General features: G+C 45.1%; 1 protein-coding gene across 2 annotated transcripts in view; it reads right to left on the bottom strand.

Moving 5' to 3' along the window:
- The window catches only part of TRPV4 (transient receptor potential cation channel subfamily V member 4), a 467,135-nt gene that overhangs the window by 404,343 nt on the left and 40,899 nt on the right, over positions 1-21,893 (bottom strand). The window contains exon 1 of one of the 2 annotated variants that reach the window (XM_069214732.1): positions 15,729-16,143. The exons of the other annotated variant lie outside the window; for it this stretch is intronic. The gene's annotated coding sequence lies outside the window, so the exon portion shown is untranslated. Of the gene's footprint in view, positions 1-15,728; positions 16,144-21,893 lie in introns of those variants that run through there. 2 annotated transcript variants of the gene reach the window in all.

Below are 21,893 nucleotides of genomic sequence, written 5' to 3'. Positions count from 1 at the left end.
GGCCCATCAATAAGATTGTCACAAGGAGTGCCAACCCTGCCAAGCCAGCATAATACCAGGAAGGACCAGACACCATGACAGGGCAACCCTGAAGTACAAGCATTGCGTCCTCAAGCAAAGAGAAGGCGGAAAGGAAGTGACCCACCATCACTGCCCCGCAGTGGGCCAGAGACTGATCAGGGAGTGTCCTCCCTCACACTGCTTCAAGATGGAGTTGCCAGGGACCCAAAGCAGGCAAGAGGAGAGTGGCACATCCTAAGTGGCAAGCTTGTTCCACTACAAAACTGCGCAAAAAGAAGACATGTGGTCGAACACCACACTACATCAAGCAAATTGAGAGCATGGTGTGACGCCACACTGCAAAGGAAGGAAAGGAAGAGAAGACGGTGTGACAAGACCTGTTACACTGGGAGACCTGACGACCACAGATGTGCAAGAGCAGAAGATCACACAGAGAAGAGATGGAGGACTCATGCCACTACCAGGTCACCTAACGGCAAGCACCATCATTGCCATGTGCATCACTGGGTCCAACAAAGGAACATTCCAACTGCGCTCCTATAATGCCCACGTGTCCTGGGTTTGCTGAGCTACTGCAGCATTGTATCATGTGCCATACCATATTTCCTGTTATGTTTTCTTTAATTGCAAAACCGAAATAAATAATTATGAGACAAAAAAAAAATCAAAAACTCTTCACACATTGTCACTGCGCCTGGTTCACTTCCAGCAGTTAAACCCTGAGGATTAGCTATGTTAGGGCAGAAGGTACAGTGGCATCAGGCAGACCTCCCTCCTAACCGTTGAATAAACCTTCACAGTTGATCGCACTGGGAAAAGCGAGGGAGGACTTTGAGAAGGGACTGGGTCCTAGAGAATGGTGTTTTGACCTCCCCCCCTCCCCCCCCCCGCGCTGCATTCACACCTGCCCTCCCCGCAGTACGACCAAACTCGTCTGGAGCCACCACCTCTATCCTGGGAGGTTGTAATTGGAAATGGCGCTCACACCCGAGCTGGAAACCTATTCTGTGCAAGGGTTTCCGTCTCACTCTGTGAGAGCGGCCCTTCTCCGGGCTGCCGTGTAGCGAGTGAAGCCACGGTGCGTCACACAGGGACATCATCGGCTGCGTTGGCAGGCCTGCCAGGTACTAGAAGTAAAAGAGCCTCCCTTAGTGCCCCCAATTATGACTGACTTATTACCCAAGAAGGGGATAGACAGCACCTCTTCCTTCCTTGCGTTTGGCCCCATTGTTTTTTTGCAAGGCCACATAAAAATGCATGCACGGTGAATACAGTAACTTTTTACTGATAGGCGGTGAAGGCCGCACAAAATGCAACTGTATCTCTTACACCTCTGTGCTTCGCTCCATGCTTACAGGCATTTACAGGTTTAAGAGATACTCTTGAAGCATGCCACCGAACCACGCACATCACACCGGAACTCTTCCCACACAGGCCAGTGTATACAACCACTTCTACCAGCCACCCACAGCAAACGAAGTAGCATTTTACCTCTCCCCTCAGAAAGATTTAGGGTCTCATCGGGGGTCTACTGCAGTATATTAGAGCAATAATCCAGTAAAAGGCTGGACTGCGATTGTGAAAAACACTTCAGATTAGGCTGTAATAGCAGGCCTCAGCCCCACCGAGTGATTGAGCATAGGAGACAAGTCTGACACCCTCTAGGAAGGTCAGGAAGTGTGTTAAGGTTGCCCACACTCCCCCCAAAACTATTTTTAATAACAAAATGGGTTCAAGTAGTTACATTTACCGGTTCACTTCCCATATATATATATATATATATATATATATATATATATATATATATATATATATATATATATATATATATATATATATATATATATGATAAAAAGCAGTAGGGCTTGCAGGCAATTCTGAAGGGACACAAGGAAAATAGTTTAATGCTCCAGAGAGTGAAATTGTTTAATGCTTCAGAACCTGCCCCAAAACTCAGGAGTGTCATTTCTAAGCAGCAGCAAACCCTATAAATGTTTATAACAAGCATTTGCAATGCAATGGGTCTCACGTTTGCTTGATTTAGAGCTATTGGCATTGTAAATTCCTAACAGGACCTTTCTTGCCACATAAATTAAAAATGAAAAGTAAAACAGTTGAGATAAGCAAGCCGAGATAAAGCGCCATAGCTGCCATGAGCCTGAGTGCAAAGGAGAGACACAAAAGGAAAAAGAAGTTTGCTCGCACTCAAACGTATCAGCAAACGTGCAATTATCATGCAACAGGGTTGATGGCCAGGACGGTAACAAAACTGCCCCAATGACGGACAAAGGTAAAGTATTCACCAATGATAAAGGATTTTTAAAAGGGAAGCCCATGAACGAGTGATAGTGATGGGCGTTCGGTGGGAGTGGCTAAAAGCCCACAGATAGATAACAGGTGAGACTGCTTGCGCACTCCACCTAAAAAGAAGTTGATTGGCTCCCTCAAGGCTGCCCTCTGGCTGCTAGGGCTGGGGGTCCATAGTGCAATCCAGCATTTCATGACTGGCCAACAGCAGCACAAATTAACACACACCATAAACGTAATTTGTAATATACGATACAAAACACACACCAATGGTGTAGTGTAATTTCATTAGTTATGGGGTACCGTAACAAAAAACATAAAATAGCAACACAGTAGAACAACACAAGAAAGAATCATCACAGCAGCATAGCACAACAGTGTAGTATACAGTATGCCGATAAGCACATACATGATAATATGCAAGGTATAACTTATTAAAGAATTTCTCAATGATGTAGCAAAACATAGCAGTCCAAATTAGGAATGCAACCTGCGAGAATAGCACAAAAGCAAAGCAGTGCACATTATATGTGCATGCACAGCCTTTCATACCATAGTATAACATAACCAAGAAACGGGGCCCGTTTTTTGATGCTCTCTAACCTTGATGCTGAGTTGGATTTGCCTCTCTCCCTCACTTAAAGCGAGTTATCAGATGTCACCAATGTATCTCTTTACCCCCACACAACTCTGTTTCTTTCCTTTGATAAATCTTTTTCACCCATTGTTGCCCCTAATATGCCTTCAAATAAATTCAACTACAAATTCTGCTGCTAACCTGTTCTTACTAGATTCACGTCTCTGCCTCCTGCACTCAAGGGTTTTGGAGCAGACCATGGACTTTTGCACTAAAGCAGCAAGAAGTATGCAAAATTTCGTATCAAAACTTTTACTTCTCTGTCACTTCTGGAACACTGTGAACTTCCCAATGCTCTCTGGGTGACAGACGAGAGACACTTTCTCATATGAAAACGTGCTCCCTAAAATGTATTTGGCTCATGAGTTTTTGTCAAGACAGAGAGTGGGCCCCTCACTACAATGGGACATAGCACCGTAATTATTAAGGAAAAGTTGTTTTCCCTTTGAGTGTTCTCGTTACAATCATACGCACCAAATCCACCTTACACATAAAACCACATAACCACTCCACCTAGTGAGATATCAACCAGTAGTACCACAACAATATTAGGATGACAACCGTTTAGATGTAGGAAATAGAAACACTTCCTTTAATACACAACCAGTTTCTGAACACATTGGTTCAAATGTTTCATTCAAATTAAAAGATTTTTAATAAAAATCAATACCCGCATTCAACCCCCCACAAAACAACGCAAATTATTAACTTCATAAAATATCATAAAAGGAAATAAAACAAAAAAACACCAATTTAGAAAATAGGAGAAGTACATAGGACACAACATTATTGTCTATTCCAATACCACTCCTGTGGGAAGGAGCAGGTCTTCCCAGATTAGGGTAGTGCAGGGATTGCATGGTTGCAGACAAGCACTTCTAGAAATAAATGAACAGATGTAATAAAGAGGTCATCCATAATAAAGCATAGAGGATTGCTATGCTGGTGTCTACCTGGTCTCCTGTTCTACCTCCAAAGTGCCCTGACCTATCTTCAGAGTGTCCTGATAAAATTCTAAAGTGCCCCAACTTATTGCCAGGTGCCCCCAAAGTATCCTGATCTATCTCCAAGTGCCCTGGCCTATCCTATCTCCCAAGTGCTGTAGACTATCCTATCTCCTAAGTGCCCGGACTTATCCTATCTCTCAAGTGCCCTGACTTATCCTACCTCCCAAGTGCCCTGACTTATCCTATCTCCCAAGTGCCCTGACTTATCCTATCTCCCAAGCGCACTGACCTGTCCTATCGCCCAAGAGTCCTGATCTAATCTATCTCTCAAGTGTTCTGACCTATCCGCCAAGTGTTTAAAACTATTTGTAAAGTGTCCTTTCATCCACTTAAGTCTTCACTGATCTGACTGTCTCCAGAGTTATATAAGACAAACATCCCACGTGATTTCACTTATCTCTCAATAAACCTGACAAATCTCTCAAATGACCTGGTCTACATCCCAAGTGATTCGTAATCAGGCCTACCTCCCAAATGTACTGACCCATTTTTTAAAGGTGTGCACCCACAGTTCAGCATTTTTCATCTTTCTCCTCTCCTGGCAGGTGACCGCCCCCAACCCAAACCCGCCAGTAACAAAAGGAGTTTTGCCACTCTACATGAAGTGAAATGTTGCAGCCTCTCCAGCAGCAATGGGGCCATATTGCTGCTTTGTGAGACCAAACTAAGGCCCTTCTGGAAGGGGCTCCATATTAGGACCTAAAGTTGCTATGTCTTAGAAAAGGCCCTGAAAGTAACAAAGGAAGTACTTGACAGAAACAAGAAAATTATTAATGCATTCTAGACTTCAAACAAGACACAACGCTAAAGCAACACAGTGTGAATGGATGAATGCGTGTTACACTGTATCAATCTTGGAAGGCTGAAGAGAGTAGTCAGAACTGCCAGAGTTCTAACTTTTAACACCCTGATCACACACCTGTGTCACTAGCGAGTATTCGATTTATTGATGCGCCTGCACTATGAGCCTTTCTCTTGGTATATGCATATAAAACAATTCACAAACCCAGCATTGCTCGATCCATCTCTGTCATGGCAATCGTTTGCAATACAAATATAGCTTGTATGTTATTATAATATTCCCAGTCAAGCAAACAGAATAATAATTTTATCCCCACTGCTCGTGAAAAATTCACTAAATATATTTACTGAAAAACTGTAAAAAGCATTCATAATAACCACTAACTTAAACAATGCCAAGTCCTGGTATAATCATTCATACTGCTGAAAGTCAAAACTGATTTTATTTACGTACAGTCTTTTTTTAGGTGCTGCAAAATAGCAATTGTTAGTATTACCCAGTTTTATGGCACTGAGAGTATGGACCCCCCAGAATGATGAAAGTCTCTTTATCCGAATCTCCAGTTCTGGTCTGAGGGGAAGAGCTCTTTGAGAAACGTACAACAAGCATTTATCTAAACTTAGGGCACTGCAGTGGCAACATTTTCTGGAGCTCCATCAAACTTAATGAAAGAGGCTTGGGCCTCTGGGATTTCATTGTGGTCTGTAAAACACATACAGGAAGTCTGAGTGAACACTAGATTTAGTGGAAGAGGCGGGAAACAGTTTAGGACCAAATATATATAATTAGGAGAAAACAGTGGCGACGGTCAAAAATTAGGAGGATTCGAGTCTAAATAAGTTTAACCTGTAGTACAGCCATTGCCAGGACGAGAAAATTAGTTGAACAAAAAGTAATACTAACTGATTAAACAGTGTGTTCTGAGCCTATCCCGGGAGAAATGCCCATGCTGTACTAGTTTCCTGAGATAACATCGACAGTTGATTTACATCTGGACTGAGCACCAGGAACCTGCAAAGTCAAGACATGCTCTGCCTGTGCCCCTGCATACAATTCTCAAGCAATCCACTGATGAAATGTATTTTGCATTAATATACCTAACGTGCACAAAAAGTTGCCTGTTATGTGAGGAAAATATTTTGCAATCTCGCTTACCCTCCACTCCGTGTTTGGCTAAAAAATGAAGGTACCTGTTCGTGAACAAGTAAATGTGTTTGCAGACGCACGATGGAGTCAAGCATTTTGAAAGTTGTAATTATAAAAGTACTCTAGTGCTGAATGCTTGAAATAATTGCAAAGGGTCTACGAAGGTGTTAATTCAGTGGGGGGTGTTTGGAGTGTTACACCCCCATGATAAAAGTATTTTGTGATAGTTGGATGCATGCAGGTGCTTTCAATCGGTATAGTTAGGGGTCGGTCAGATTTCACCAAAACACAGACAAAAAGTCTCTCCCTCTCGGTGCTTGGAAAGGCTTCAAAAAGGTTGATTATTTCACAAACTAATCTGCTTTTCTCACTTGGTACCCCTACCAATCCCTTGCTGCCCCTCAAGTCTCTCTCATGCACCCTGTTTGTCCTATAAAGTATTTAAACATTATTTACTAGCGTTATTGTTGGGAAATCTGAAGCTTACACCCCCCAATCTTGCTAACCAAGCTACGCCCCTGCGAAGGGGGCAGGACTTATGGTCGCGAGGACTGCCCCGTCCTCGAAATTCTTCGCGTTGGAGGGGAGTGTCCTGAAATGAAACAACAACATTGGAGTTCATCTCCCACAAAAGTATCCCTAGGCGGTGTGAAGTCAGAGGAATGTGGAGTTATTTCATGCAGTCGTGCAGGAAGGGCAGACAGGTCACGTACCACGCGCACCACAGTGCCTGTGCCTTACCATAACTAATTCACAGTGCGAGACACCTTTAATTCCAAGGTCAATATGTTTACACCCCCACCCACACACATCTACCGCAATCCATTCATGTTGGCTCTGCATGTTCACCCAGCTGCGTATGAATCGAAATTTAAGTTAAAAGATAAAACTGCTATGGTTTCCATCTGGCCTGTATTTTACCAGCCTGGACTTTATCAAAAGCAGCGAACTCCGGTATCTTTCCCTTTTTTAAATATAAACCCAAAACGGCAAACACATGAAGAACTTAATGAAAAGTATTTGAGAGTTGTTTATTCAATAAAGCAAAAAGAGATCATTGTCATGGCACAAAAGAAGAATTAAAGTTATACACATTTTATTTCTCACAAACCAGCTCTTGGCCGGTTGGTTCTGCCAAAGTAGCCAAACATAAACAAGTGACTGGTAATTTTTTAAAGAAAGGTTGTAACCCTATCTGTGGGGAATAACAAATGATTTCCGAATGCGCCTAAACGGCGCACTGTTCAGTTAAAATCGTAAAAGAAACTACAGACGTGCACACATCAAAGGCAAGGACCGAGCCCCTATCAAGGATCAGAGGCTGGCGTAAGTATGCCGCTAAAAAGCGAACCTACACTATGGGTGGGGTAGACTATCAAGGAAAAAACATCAAGTAACCAGGGGCCTGATTTAGATATTGGTGGCCATGTTACCTCGGGCTGCTGAGGCACCTCATATATCCTTGACAGACATCCCATCCGCCAAAATCTCAATCCTATTATTTCCTATGGGATTTAGATTTCGGGGGACGGAATATCCATCACCTTTGTGACGGCGTAACCCGTTCACCAATATCTAAAGCAGGCCCTAAGTGTAGATCTTCTTGACCTTCCTCCACACACATGTGCCTATGCAGTACATGTATCTTCAAGGTATGTAGATGTGGGGTTAGAATTAGTAAATCTATACTTCCCTATATGCACTTATCCATCAATATTTTGTTCCTTGATATTCTGTCCTCGATATTCTTATACCCCTATATAGTTGGTGTTGATATTCAGAGGAACAATCAGGGGCATAAAGAAAAATATACACAATTTCCTGTGGCGTAAAGAGAATTATGCCTTTGGTTACAATATGAATAAAAGTGCATGATGTTTGTTCTGGAATCTTCCAAACTTTTTTATCCACAATCGCAGAAGCTTGTGGTCAACCTCCCCAAACAGTCAACCTTTTCATTTCAGTAGGCGGTCCTCTCACGTACCACGGTCCAAACTGTGGAATTCCATCCCACAGCATCTTCACAATTATTGATATTCAAGAATTTTCTATAAAGGGGTTAAAAACTACTGCCTCTGCTTCTCCTCTGAGTTGCAGCCCTTGCATCCCTGGGGGTGAGGGTGAACAGGGCACCTCTTCTTTGTGCATTATACTTAACAGCCTGCTATGCAACCCCTACTCATGTCCTTTATGGCAACAATGCCAATATGCACTTAGTGATAGGTATTGTTACCTGTCTCAATGGCACCCCTAATATTGCCCCCCTAAAGGATGACATTATGAGTTGGCTCTGCTACACTTCCTCCTGGCAATAGAATTTACTTCCACTGCACAATTACCACATTGGTTGCACCAACCCTACTCTAGTGATTACTGCCAGCTAAGGTCCTATATCCTACCTGCAAACATCACGTATCTGTTCTCTTGTGGTGTGGGCTCCGATACACTTCCTAGGCCTCTTACTGCTACTTCTTGAGTAAGTGCCTGGCCCTGGGACAAGCCATCTAATCCATCCAGATTATTGTTTTAGTACACCCCTGAATCATTGCCTCTCTTGTTTCCAGCCTGTTCCATTGGTAGTCCTCTCCTCAAAATTCCATTGGATGATATGGTGCCATAAGTACCCTTCGGGCTGTCTGTCCTTCAAAGATGTGCAGTCTTGGAACATCCTTCATCAGCCCCCAAATTTCCACCCCTACGGCTCAGTGACTTGAATATGGTCTCTGGCTTTCTTGACTCTTCTTGCTTTTCAACATCTCCCACAGCACTGCATTCTTCTTGGACATCCCTACCGTCTGCAAGTAAATTATGAACACCCTCATTCCCAAACCCCACATGACCCCTGACTGAACCTAACCACAGCCACCACAAGGCCAAATGTCAACACAGTGCTAACCATTCACTTTCAACACCACATATGTATCCCGACCCCGCTCTAGCCCTCCCCTTCTCTTCCAAAGGCCCTACTTCTCCATTTCCTGTTTGCATGCCATTTTCCATCTCCTAATCCCATGAAAAATGTTAGCCTGCAGCATACCCTGCTTTGCATTACCCCTTTCAGCCACAACATTAAATCGCTCCTACCTCCAGCTGCTGCAGCACCTAATATTTCCTTGATGGAGTTCAGATGGAGTGTTAACAATAAAGAGACCTTTATTTATTACTTGTGAAGTATTCGCTGTGCGTTACTGGATCACAAGAGGCATTTGTGATACTAGTTTTTTTGTATCACGGAGAGCTTTGTCTATCCTTTTCTCTGACTGCATTATTTATGGATTTTGTCATTTTAACTAGTGGCACTCAGGTGAAAGGAAGAGCCCATACTATCACAGAAGTTTTCTAACACACAAAGAAGTTTGCTTTTTCACAACGTAAACTACAAGCATCTCAAATCATATATCACCACCATGGAAAGTATAGTCAAGGCACTCTTGTAACACCCTTACTCCAAAGCTTTTCCAGCAATACTATCCTACCATCTCGCTTCTGCAGTCTGATCTACCACTGGCCACTCCTGATCACTCTTTTATTATAGTGGTTCTCTGTGCAATGGGGCAATATACCCTATTCATTCGCTCTCTCATTTTCTATTTAATTATATCCGTGGTACCCAACGATAAAGATATTTCCTTTTGGCACCATCCCATTTTTATGCTTTTGTCTCTGACCACAACCTCTCAGTCCCCTCCGAAACCAACAGCTGTTATGGATTACCGCTACCCACTAAGAAATACCTCCAAAGAACATGTTTAAAGCACATCACCCGTTCTTCTAGCTCTACTAGCAATGTCCACTCTCCCACACGCTCCTCTAACCTGCTTCATTACATTTTCTACCTCTGTCTCTTTCCTTCCTGAAAGGCGTACTTTAAAAGTACAATCTCGCTGCCAACAATAAACCAAAATAGAGACCTCTCAGGTTCTGTAAAATTGAGAACTGTTATTTGTGTGTAGGAAAGGACATATGGTGCCCTAAAAAACGAGTACAAAAATAGTGCCTGTCTAGTGAAGGTGTCACTTTCCAATATTGTTAGCTGTTTTACTGCTTTCAAAGCAAGCTGTATATTCAATATGTATTGACAAGTGATTGCCCAGCTTTAGACCCAGTGCTAGGTTGTGAAAATGTATTAACAACCTTTTTTCTTCTGGATCCACCAAATCATTTTGTCTACAAATATGATGGCATGTATTAAATATGTACTTTGTTGCAATTGCAATTTCTAATAATGATGTGGAAATACTACTACACTCAACGAAGCTGCAGCCCATAGGATTAGATGGATACCAGCCAGGTTCTGATTCCAAAAACTCACCCCAAGTGTGTCAAGGTGCACAATGCCAGGGCCAGGGCTCACAGAGATGAGTGCCAATGTGGCAGTCAGGTGTAGGCTTGCCTGGCAAACACCGTTCAGTCTCAACTGTTCATGAAGCAGTTGATCATTAAACATCCTGTCGCTAGTGAGGTACCTGGAGGGCTTTCGTAGAGGTTCATGAACATCAGCAGTCATCAAGATCATCATGGAGCAGCCCTCCTCCTGTGTCATAGCGAGGGGTTAAAGCAGAGAGAGCTTCCAGACTCTGGTCTTGCCCATCTGCAGGCGCTTCAGACTGCAAAGGGACCGAGGGGGTGGATGTGGGGGGTGATACTTGGCTCTTCCCCACCTCTCCTCATCTCTATCCCACCAGCAGTCCATCACCTAACAGTGCAACCAGCACCACATACTTCACTCCAAATATGTATTTGGTCTGAATTTGGTTTTGGGCCTAACCAACTGTCTGAAGTCAAATGTAGCGCAGGTGAACACTGCTATGCTTGCCTCCAGACTGAGCAGCCCACCGGGGGAGCAAATAAGTACTCTGCAGTTACTAAAGATGTACCCTGCTGCAGTAACTGGTCTAAAGATAAAGTAATGTATGTAAGGATTTTAAGTTCTGATGGTCTATACGTAAGGTATACAAAGTAATTACACTTAAAATGGCAGGCCAAGTAGCACACAATAAAAATAAATACAATACAAACATAGGATAATAAAAAAGTAAATTGTTGCTTTCATTTAGAATGTGATTTTAGTTACTACCCAATATTATGAGGCCAATAGATCGAGTGAATTAAACACACAATCATTCGAATTCATGCTGCTGAAAGGTGCATGCATTTGTTTGCAGCGGCCTCATCGCCCACTAGGCCACTGGACCAGGATGTGATCTTATAACCTGCAAGTTACTTAAGGATCTCTGCAACAGCTTTTTTAAGATTGCTGAAACCAGTAAGAAGAAGATCACACACAGTCATCTGCTGCCGGCCCATTAACCCAGTAAGTTATCTTATAAATATTAAACCTAGAAAATTGATAGCTATGCAAAGGTCTCTGCAGCAAGCATCTTAACAGCCAACCTGGTCTATATGACACCAAAAAGGTAAGTTGTAACAGCTTTAATGTCACACTTTATACGTACTGACTGGAACAAAGACCGACTGGCATCGACGGTGCTTCGTGACGCGGCCTCTTCTTGCTTTAATCACCCCACCCCCCACTTGTAGGTTAGCAGAGTAAATTACTAAATACTTCAGATTTGCAGTACTGGGCGCAGCCTTGCTGCAGAGCATTGCTAACTCGCCCTGGGGGCAGAAACCCAACCCTGCGAACCTATTAACCAGTCTTGATCTCAGGAGTACCAAACATGCAAATAGTTGCCAGATCAAATCCCTGGGATGCAAAACGTACCCTGTAAAACCACTTTGCATGAATGACAGCCAAAACCTCTAAAGGCCTGCAAGGTCTTACGGTCCAGGCCCACCAACGAGCAAAAGGATATGCACCTGGAGGTCAGTGCTTCAGGGCGCTACAAGAAGAGCTCAGCATGGAGCACCGCAAGATTTTCTGTAGTCTGTGACTAAATATCTGTTTGTTGATGGACAGTAAATTGTGTCCCCCTCCACCTGCATTAAAGAAGCAGATTTGTTTTTGTAGGGAATATGCACCGAGATACACACAACATGCTTTCATTCATTGACACAGATCATACATGCATCTACGTGAATACACACAGCACCACAGATACAGGCATCTATGCACATATATAGCACACACTTACAAACATCCATGCACACACATTAAGCAGACTTACAGACATGGCCACACAAACAACAGCACACTTACAGATATCCATGCAGGCACAACCTAGCAGCCTTACAGACACCGGCCCCACACAAATCACCAGAGAAAGGGGTACCCATACCCACAACTCTACAGGCCACCATGCATTCACACAAACACGTGTCCTAGGGAGGCTGGTACCAGGGTCACATGTCTGCTGAAAAAGAGTATGGGAGGACATTTGGACACATGCTTCATGTCCACGTAATTCACCTTGTGCAGAAAATACAATATTTCGGATGTAAACCAGCGAGCGTAAAGTGTCAATCACTATTCAAACCCTGGTCACTTCTTGAGGGTTGGAATTCTTAGGACTGGATACCCATTCACTCATCGAAGTATGAAAAGAAAGCAGGTGACGTCAACAAAACAAGTCCCTGAGGAAGTAGACTGGTAGCACTACGTCATAGTCAGGGCCACGAATTATGCGGTAGAGGAGGACCAGATTAAGTAGCAGGGTTTACTAAATTCTGTATCAAGAAACGGCAAGGTATGCTGCAAGGTATACTGCATAGTGTAGCGCATATTGGTTCCTTATTTTGTCATTTTTGTACAGGTTAACATTTTCTGGCAAAGGTTTCACGTCATTACTGCCAATTTAACTCCCAAATACAGCACAAAGGAACACGAAGGGGGCCAATGAAGGGTTGCAAATGGCCTTTCACTGTGCTGTTACAGGTGTCACTGCATTTTTATTAGTAACTTGTAATCAGTTTGATCTTAAATCATTTTTTGTTAAAATCTGCTAAATATGCTGCACGATTATGTGGCAAATGCAGAACATCCATAATTATCCAGAAAACGCTGCAGTCACTACATTTCACATGTCAGTTCTTACTCACTAGATGCTCTCGCACTTGTACCGTTACCAAGTGATGGGCGGAAAATCCAAGCACACCCAGGGACTAAGAGACAGAGGCAAATCTTGTCATGCCATGAGGAATAGTAAGGGGTGAGTACAGACCGGAGACAGTCGCTCTACAAGTGAGAATGTACGCACACTAGTGAGTTGGGTAACCATTGACAGTGCCAAGGTACCTTTAAGGGTGAACGTGCACTTTGCAAATAAATGTTATTTTATGTTATGCTATGTTTGCTGTATTTTTACTAGTAGTGTACTAGAACCAGGCAAAACAATAGGAACAGAAGCCTCAGGTCTTACTGTGAAACTTGTTTGTACTGAATGGGAAAGGAATGAGAAGAAGAATAAAAATGATTATTTTTGAAGGTGCCTCTATACACTTATGTGGGAAAAATAGTACTGAGGCAACAAAGGCAAATCTCAAGACCATGCAAAGCCAATGAGTCAAGAGCAGACAGAAATTGATGGATCTACAAGGGTTTACCTTCTGTCACATTCCACACTACAGGCCCTTGGCATAGTTGTAATTTAATTTTTAAGAAATACATATTTGACTTGAAAGTACAGACAGCTGAACTTTGGACTGAAGAGGGTCTACTTAATTAGTTGTGGTGGGATTCATGCTTTGTGTCACTTGATATCAAACCCCTCTGCGGGTGGGGGGGGCACATTTAAGGTGGAGAAAATAAGGGGGTACCAATACCCATTTAGACTCTGGCATCTCCTTGGAGAAAAGAGTTACACTCGCTGGTGGAGGATTTTGATCACCATACCATCTATGTTCATAGTTCACAATGAAGTGCACTTTGAACTCCCATTCCATCCTTGGCTTCTTTGACTATATAGTGCACTTTACATGCCTATTTGAATCCAGCTCCTGCATGTCTTTGTGACTAATGCATGCCAAAGTTAGGACTACTAGAATGTTCTATGCACAACTAGCAGCACTACCTAGCAGTGAGATTTCCTATCACAATTACTTTTATGAAATGTTTTAGTTCTATTGGGTCCAACAGCAACTGCCGGACCACATTGAATTGTGAAATGAAAACCTTGTACTAGAAAAGTTGGTGTTTAGCACGTGTTTTGATCTGAAAATCTCAGTTGCACACTTTAATCGGCATGATTTAAATGAAAAAGTTTATGTTTTGTATCCCAAATATAAAGCTGAAGTACATTAGGGCCTCAGTTACAAGATCAGTGTTATCTCAGCTGGAAAATACCGGGGCCAGAATTACAATACCGGTCAGGAGTCTTCCTAGCAGGTAACGAGAATTACAAGCTGCTTCCCCGGAGTGGGTGATCATATGCAGACCCTAGAATACCAGGTCAGGTTCTGCACGTTTTTCTCAGTTCCAGGGGAAACAACAGGTCCAATCTGCCCCTGTTTGGAGCAGGTGGTGAACGGTTGGGGGGGATATTTATTTTGCCTGTCGGGGTTTGGATGGGCAATTCCCCTTTTACTTCAACTGGAGGAGCTTTCTTCTGCTGCCCTCATGTGGGCATAATAATTGTAAGTTCGGCCCCTGTGACACTTTAGTTGTCTGGGGCTGTTTCCTCTAAGGGATACCACTCACACCTCGTGAGGGAGCCCTCTGCGGCGAACTTCATTCGCTGGGGCTTGTTTCACTGCTCGTGCGTGATGTAATAGACTATAACGTTGCTCCATATATAATAAGTAAATCTAGGCCTCATTTAGGGTATACGTGACAACTGAACTGCTTCTTCACTAATGACAAGGCCATCAAGACGGGGACGACAGGGAGGAATGAATTCTTCTAAGCGCATTTTTAAAAACTATAACTTTTCGTAAATACCTCTCACTGAAGTGATTTCATGTTATGTACTAAGGTGAAACGGGTCCTCGTAATTTAATTTCGAAGGGGCTTTGTGACATTTGTACATGATGTTTGTTAAGTAATTTACATTTCAGTGTTCGGCTCGTGCAAAGGCTCTTAGAGCCAAGTCAGAATCTCCCCCCCTCCCCCTCCCCCCGGGCTCGGTTCTCCTTCTCTTTTTTGTTAGCTTGGCCACCTCTAGTTAGGAGTCTAGAAAAGTTTAACACCGGCGCAACAGAATGCACAATTAATAAATAAACGCGCGTGCAAGCGGTCCACGCTCTCGCCCTATGAGGACACGCGCCACCCACTACCGGGGAAATCATGTGTTGGCCAAACAGTGCGGGGTTCACACAGGCGGAATAATCTTCAGCACAGTCACCGTGAGCTAAGCAGCCTCCCCCTCCCCACTCCGGCACTTGTTGAAACCTGCTTCCCACTTCCCCTCAGGGGCTGAAACCGCGCAAGGGGTGCAGAGCTCCTCGGGGTATTTATAAAACATACACTACAGCAGAACATGTACAAACTCTCTACCGTTCTGCACGGCTTAGAAGCTGTCACGGTTCAACACACGAACGACTGACATCGCAGCAGCAGCCAGAGAGAGACGTGAGTAAAAGTCCAACCAGTGCCAAGCCTGCAGGGCTGGGCACAGAACACAATAACTGGGTGAGAAGGACAGCTCCCCGGCCACTTGTAGTGCACGCTGCGTCCAAATCCCTGACTCGCCAACGAGATGGAGCGACAAACTATCCTGGCTTGGGACCGCTGAAAAGGCAGACACACCACGTGAAATCAGACATTGGAAACGGAGTCACTGATCCAAAGAACACCTGCATCCCAAGGGCCAAGCTATAAGCAGCTGAAAACAAAGCATTCACTTCACTAGAGCGCTCGCCGGCTGGCCCGCCTGGTTACCCGGTACCCACACCTCCAATAGCTGCTCCTTACCGGTGCTGCGGGCTCCGGAGTCCTGACCATCTACCCCCGGACGCCAGGCTGGCTCGATGCTGCTCCTCGGTGAGCCGAGACTTGGTGGGGAGCTCCGCCGGCTCAGGCTGGCACACTGCCGGCCTGTGGTGTGTCAGGGGAGGAGGCTCTGATGCCGCTGCCGTGCCCTGGGAGCTCCCTTCAGTCCGTCTGTAACGTGCCTCAGTCCGCCGACCTACTGCTAAACTTCCCTTCCCTCACCCCACCACCGGCAGACCACCTCCTGCTTCCTGAGCAAACACACCACGCCTTCAGAGGCAGACAGACCCCCGACAAACACAGGCCTGTCTCCAGAGCAGAGCCCCAGCCAGCAGGAAGCGCCTGCCTCTCCCACGGTGACTACTCTTAGCAAATAGGGTCCCACGGGTCAACCGCCTTCCCACCGCATCCCCACACGCAGGCAGAGTCCCCACCCTGACACTTCTCTCTAGGTGATACTGCTCCCCTGTGTCACGTGACCCGTCCACACACCACCTGCTGAATCCACATCCCTCAGAAAACCCTCCTGAAACACCCACCCAGTAACAGGGCGTACTGTTAGGTCTCTCGCTCTCCAGGAACCCTTTCTCTGTCCCGACTTCCGACCCTGTGTCCCACCGCTTGTGGCTCTCCCTGTCCTTACCTGTCGCGCTGTCCCTGTCCCTTCCGTCTTTCTGTACGCGCCCCATGCCCTTGTCTCTCTCTGCCCATTTTCCCTCTGCCTGTCTCTCCACACCTCCCCTGAATGCTTCTGTTCATATTTCTCTCGCACCTTCTGCATGTGCCTTTGTCCCCATGCTTTTATCTCCGTCCATCTCTGACCACATGCCCCTGCCTGACCTAATGTCCCTGTCCTCCTGCCCCTATCTCTTTTTTCCTGCCCAAATCTCTGTGTTTGTCGTGGTCCCTCTACCACCAATGGTAACATTTTTGCAGAATTGGCAATTTTGGTTTGAAAACATACTGTATTTTCTTTTTTTTTTTTTAAAAAATCTGTTTATTAAACATAACATTCACATACCAGTACATTGGCTGTTTACAATTTATCGAATTATTTGCTTGCATAAATAATCTTGCACAGCCTCTTTGCATATTAACTGGTATGAAAGAGAAAGAGAAAAATCAAATTATAAACAAACATAGGATAATGCCAACAGAGCAAGAAAAAAGGAAACATACAGCTTAAATACTGTGCGGCAACTACTTGCCGAATATCAATGCAGCTAAGCACGACCAATGTCATTGATAATATTTGCAACCTCAAGCCGAGGTAGGGAGAGGCTAGAGGAAGGAATGCAGCTAATATATGTAAGTGTGTTTAGATCGAAGGACAGAGGTGGGGCAAGGATTGTGTTTTGTGGGGTTCAGCTGGATGCTGAGCCTAATTGGCATTGATCGAACTGGGTTTGACCTGCGTAGAGTCTTGTACGCAGTGGAAACAGCCTGGTTTGTTAGGTTAATACTTTGAGGATTAGAATGAGAGTGTCAGCAATGTCTATAATTAAGATTGAGGCAGTTCAAGTATCCTGCTGATCGTATCCACCTTGCTGTAAGATTTGTGTATGTTGCACTATTCACAGGGGGTGAAGGTCATCACGCACTTCTATTGCCACCACAAAGGTATTCCAGACTTCAGGGCCCACTTCGATGAGACCTTTACGTTGCAATAGATTAAGTGTCTGCGCCTCGGCCTGCGAGCGACTATGTAAGTCGCGCAGCCAAACCGAAAGGGACGGAACATGTGGAGCCTTCCAATGTGTTGCAATCAGACGTTTGAAGACAACAAACGCTAAGTCTATGAATCTGTGTGTCTGTTTATCTCCCTTAGTGCGGTGACGTATGCCCAGTAAGCAGGACTCTGGTATGGGGGATAATGCGAGGGATGAGATGTCTGCTGTAACGTTTGTAACTCGGTGCCAGGCTGAGTTTATTGAGTGACAACTCCAAACCATGTGGTAAAAGTCAGCTGCCGGGGTAGCACATCTTGGGCACGACGGAGTTGTGTTCGGGTATATTCTTAGAATGCGGGCTGGGGATAAATAAGCATGGTGAATATAATTAAATTGGGTATAGCGTAAGCGAGGATTACGGGATATTGATTTGATTGTTGCAAGAGCTGCGGTCCAGGTTCTTAGTGGTAATGGCGTAGGAAGGACCATGTCCCAGCGTGCTTTAGCGTGCGGCAGGGTAGTGCAAACTGCTGCTAATAGTATTTTGTATATTTTAGTTATGGTACCTTTTGCGCTACCTACTGTAAGGATAGTAGTGAATAATGGGGACTCAGGGGGTACATTATTGCCGAGGCCCCAGGTCTTGTTTAGCAGTCGTTTAATGGCGCTGTATGTCAAAAAGGCCCCATTGTGCATCACCCCGGCAGACACCAGTTCCGTAAAGGAGTACAGCGCGGAATGGGAGTATAGATCGCCCACCTTCAGTGTATTTATATCCCGTGTGTTATGATGTATTGAAATAATTTGGGTGCCCGGCAATTGAAACAGCGGTATCAAGGGTGAGTAAGGGGGGGAGGGGGACTTGCCATGGACATATCTGTACCAGCAAAAGCGAGCTGCTTCCATCAGTATGTGTTTCGAGGGTAAGGAGTGAGGGGTAGATAACAATGTGAGCAGCAGCCCCTTGGGGGCCATACATGACTGCAGCAGTGCGCCCTCAGCGGAAGGGGCATCATGCAGCCATCCAGCCAGCCACGACAGTTGAGCGGCCGCGTAGTATCTTTCGAGGTTAGGCATGCCCAACCCGCCCATTTCCTGCGGATGTTGTGTTATGGTCAACGCTACTCTACGTCTATCTTTGCCCCAGAGTAGGTCGGTTAATATTGAATGTAATTTATTAAAGAAGGAGCGTGGCAGGCACACTGGCAGGGCAGTAAAATAATATAGGAACCTCGGGAGGATAATCATCTTGGTTATTGCTACCCGGCCCAACGGGGATAAAGGGAGTGAGCTCCAGAATGGTATCGAGCCGCGAGTGGATCTCACCACTCTGTCAATATTGCCCTCTTTTAAATCTGTAACAGAGTGGTAAATCTGCACCCGAGGTACTTAATGGTTGTATATGACCACGGTAGTTTATATTGCGGAAGTGTTATATGCGCATCAGTCGGAATGGAGATAAGAGGAAAAATACTGGATTTGGACCAGTTGACGTGAAGTCCAGAGGCGAGGGCGAAGGAGTCCAGCAATTTCAGCACCTCTGACATGGAGGTAGAATGATTACGCAGATAAATCAGGGCATCATCTGCATATAGAGATATGATATGATAGGTGTTAGATATGTGGGATACCCCACATATGCGCGAAGCTACGCAGTTTGATTGCCAGTGGCTCCATGGCAATGGCAAACAGCAAGGGGGATAATGGGCAACCCTGTCTGGTGCCTCTACTTATGGCAAATGCTTCGGAGATAATGCGACCATTTTTTACACGTGCTGTGGGTTTAGAGTACAGCGTCCTGATCCAGTTTATGAAGCCAGGTCCGAAGCCGAACGCCCTGAGTGTGCAAATAAGATAATTCCAGCTTAGTGTGTCAAACGCTTTTTCAATATCTAGGGAGAGGGCGACCGCTTCGGTGTTTGTGTTGTTATGCATTATATGAAGCAGTCTCCTAATATTTAGGAAGGTGCTCCTGCCGGGGATAAAGCCGGACTGGTCTTGATGTATCAGACTCGGTAGGTAGGGGAGGAGCCTATTCGCTAATATTTTCCCTAGTAATTTGCAGTCTGTGTTTAGGAGGGAGAGCGGTCTGTATGATTTAACATCAAGTGGGTCTCGACCAGCTTTTGGAAGGACCACTATTAAAGCTTCGCGCAAAGAGTCTGGCATTTGCAAATTATGGTACGCCTCATTGAACACTTCTACGAGCGGGGGCAGGAGATGACTCGCATGAGAGTTAAAATATTCCACCGGGAGTCCATCCGATCCGGGGGTTTTACTGCGCGCCATTTGTGCCAAAGCTGAGCGCAGTTCTTCAATGGTAATGGGGCCATCTAGAATATGGGTGTTATCGAGGATAAGTTGGTTTCGAGAGACAAGTTGTAGTGTATCAGTTAGGTGTGATTCCGGCGGAGGGGGAGGAGACGTATAAAGTGTACGATAATATGTGAAAAAGGCTTCATTAATGCCAGACTGAGTGTTAACGATAACGTTGGGGTTTAAACGTATCGCGCCGATAGGCGTTGGCTGTGAGGGCTGTCGAGTCAGCCAAGCTAACAATCTACCGGATCTGTCTCCTTCAGCGTGCTGTCTTGTTATATAATGTCTGTAGTCATGTTTGCCTAGCATAGTATCTGCTTCGTTATGAGCGGCCCTGAGCGAATTCAGTGTTGTTAGTATGGACTCGTCCCCAACAACCGCAGCCTCCGCATTACGGATTTTTACCTCTAATGTTTGTAGCTCTTTAGTGAGTACTTTTCTCACCCCTACCGTGGCTGCAAGGCAGTGTCCCCTTATCACCACTTTGTGGGCATCCCACTCTATAGAGCGGGATGATGACGAGTTTTTATTTAGCAGGAAATAATCAGCTAATATTTTAGCTATCTCTGTTTGAAAGGGGGGATCTAAAAGGGCTTCCGGCTGTAAACGCCACGTTGGTATGCGGGTGTGCATGTGACCCCAAGCTATTGTTACACATAAAGGATTATGATCTGATATAGTGCGCGCTAAGTATTCAGATCCGCACACCTTCTGAATCACTGTTGCAGATACAAAAACCATATCTATTCTGGTATACAGCTTATGTACAGGGGAATAATAAGAGTATTCCCGTTGGGCAGGATGGGCCGTCCTCCATACTTCGCTCAGGCCATTGTTTAAAGTCCAGCTTGCTAGTGCTTGAGAGGCACGATTGGAAGGAGCTGAGGTAAGCGGGGGGAACGAGCGGTCCTTTTGAGTGTCTAAGACACTGTTAAAGTCTCCTCCCCAAACGCATTCCAACGTAGGGTCATTAAGGTTGCCGGTTGAAAGTGTAGATAGGAAATCTCGCTGGTCTGCATTTGGGGAGTACAGTGCAACTAGGGCTAAAGGGGATCCATCTAGTATGCCCTCAACTATCACGTGGCGACCATTTGAGTCACATTGTGTGCGAGACACAGTGAATGGAACCCCGGGGGCGATCCAAATCGCTACCCCACGGGCAAATGATGAAGAAGTTGTGCCATGCAATTGCCCCTTCCATTTTGAGCGTGTGTTTTCTAGCGTAGCTTTAGAGAGATGTGTTTCTTGCAATAATGCTATATGTATCTGATGTCTGTTAAGAAAGGCGTAAACCCTCTGACGCTTCCGTGGGGTTGCCATGCCTCTAATATTCCATGTGAGCACTTTGTATTTTGCTATACTCTGATGAGTTTGAGTGGCCATGATATTGTTGTGGTCTTCGTATGCCCAAGGGAATGATTGTCTGCTGACCATGACATAAAAACATTGTGACATGCGCACACTAAGGTTGGGCGACCCACACCAGCGACATTGCGAGCTGCAGTCCTATTGCTATGATAATCATGACATGTACATTTGCTGCTGCATTTGCAATTAACTAACATGTGATAAAACCAACGATTAAATAAAAGGGAGCACACTAAAACAACACACAATAACAACTGAATTGAAAAATAGAAATCTATTCCAGCATTTGCTGGCATGAGAGAATGGTCCATATGGAGCAGGGGGGTGTCGGGCAGCATTGATACAGAGTCTAGGGTTTACCTTGCCCTGTTCACTTGTGGTGAAGAGTGTGCCGCCCAGGGGCACAATCGAATCACGCGGCATAGCAGGTGGATGCCGATGGCGCTCAGAAGGAGGTGTAATAGTATTGTGATACTGTCCACGATCTGTAAGAACCAGTAGGGCCCAGCTGTTTAGCAGACATCATCTGCTGTGCGTGGTGTGAGGGTAGGGCCACGTGTGGATTCAGCTGAGTCAGAGTTTGCATCCTGTTCCTGCTCAACGTCCGCTTGTGTAGAGGAGGCAGTAGGTGACGCGTTAACAAATCTGGATGTGGCTCGCAGAAGTCGGGAGCGTTCAGTTTGCGCTTGTTCAGGCGAGGGCTTCGCGCCTTGTTTCTTGCGCTGTCTGCGACCTGACGTGGAGGAGGGTCTATCGGCTCCCAGAGCATTTGTGTCTAACGGATCGGCTA

Source organism: Pleurodeles waltl, chromosome 11 (genome assembly GCF_031143425.1).
Source record: "Pleurodeles waltl isolate 20211129_DDA chromosome 11, aPleWal1.hap1.20221129, whole genome shotgun sequence".
Classification (NCBI taxonomy): domain Eukaryota; kingdom Metazoa; phylum Chordata; class Amphibia; order Caudata; family Salamandridae; genus Pleurodeles; species Pleurodeles waltl.
Note: the sequence above shows the minus strand (reverse complement) of the source record. Positions and strands in the feature narration are given on the sequence as shown.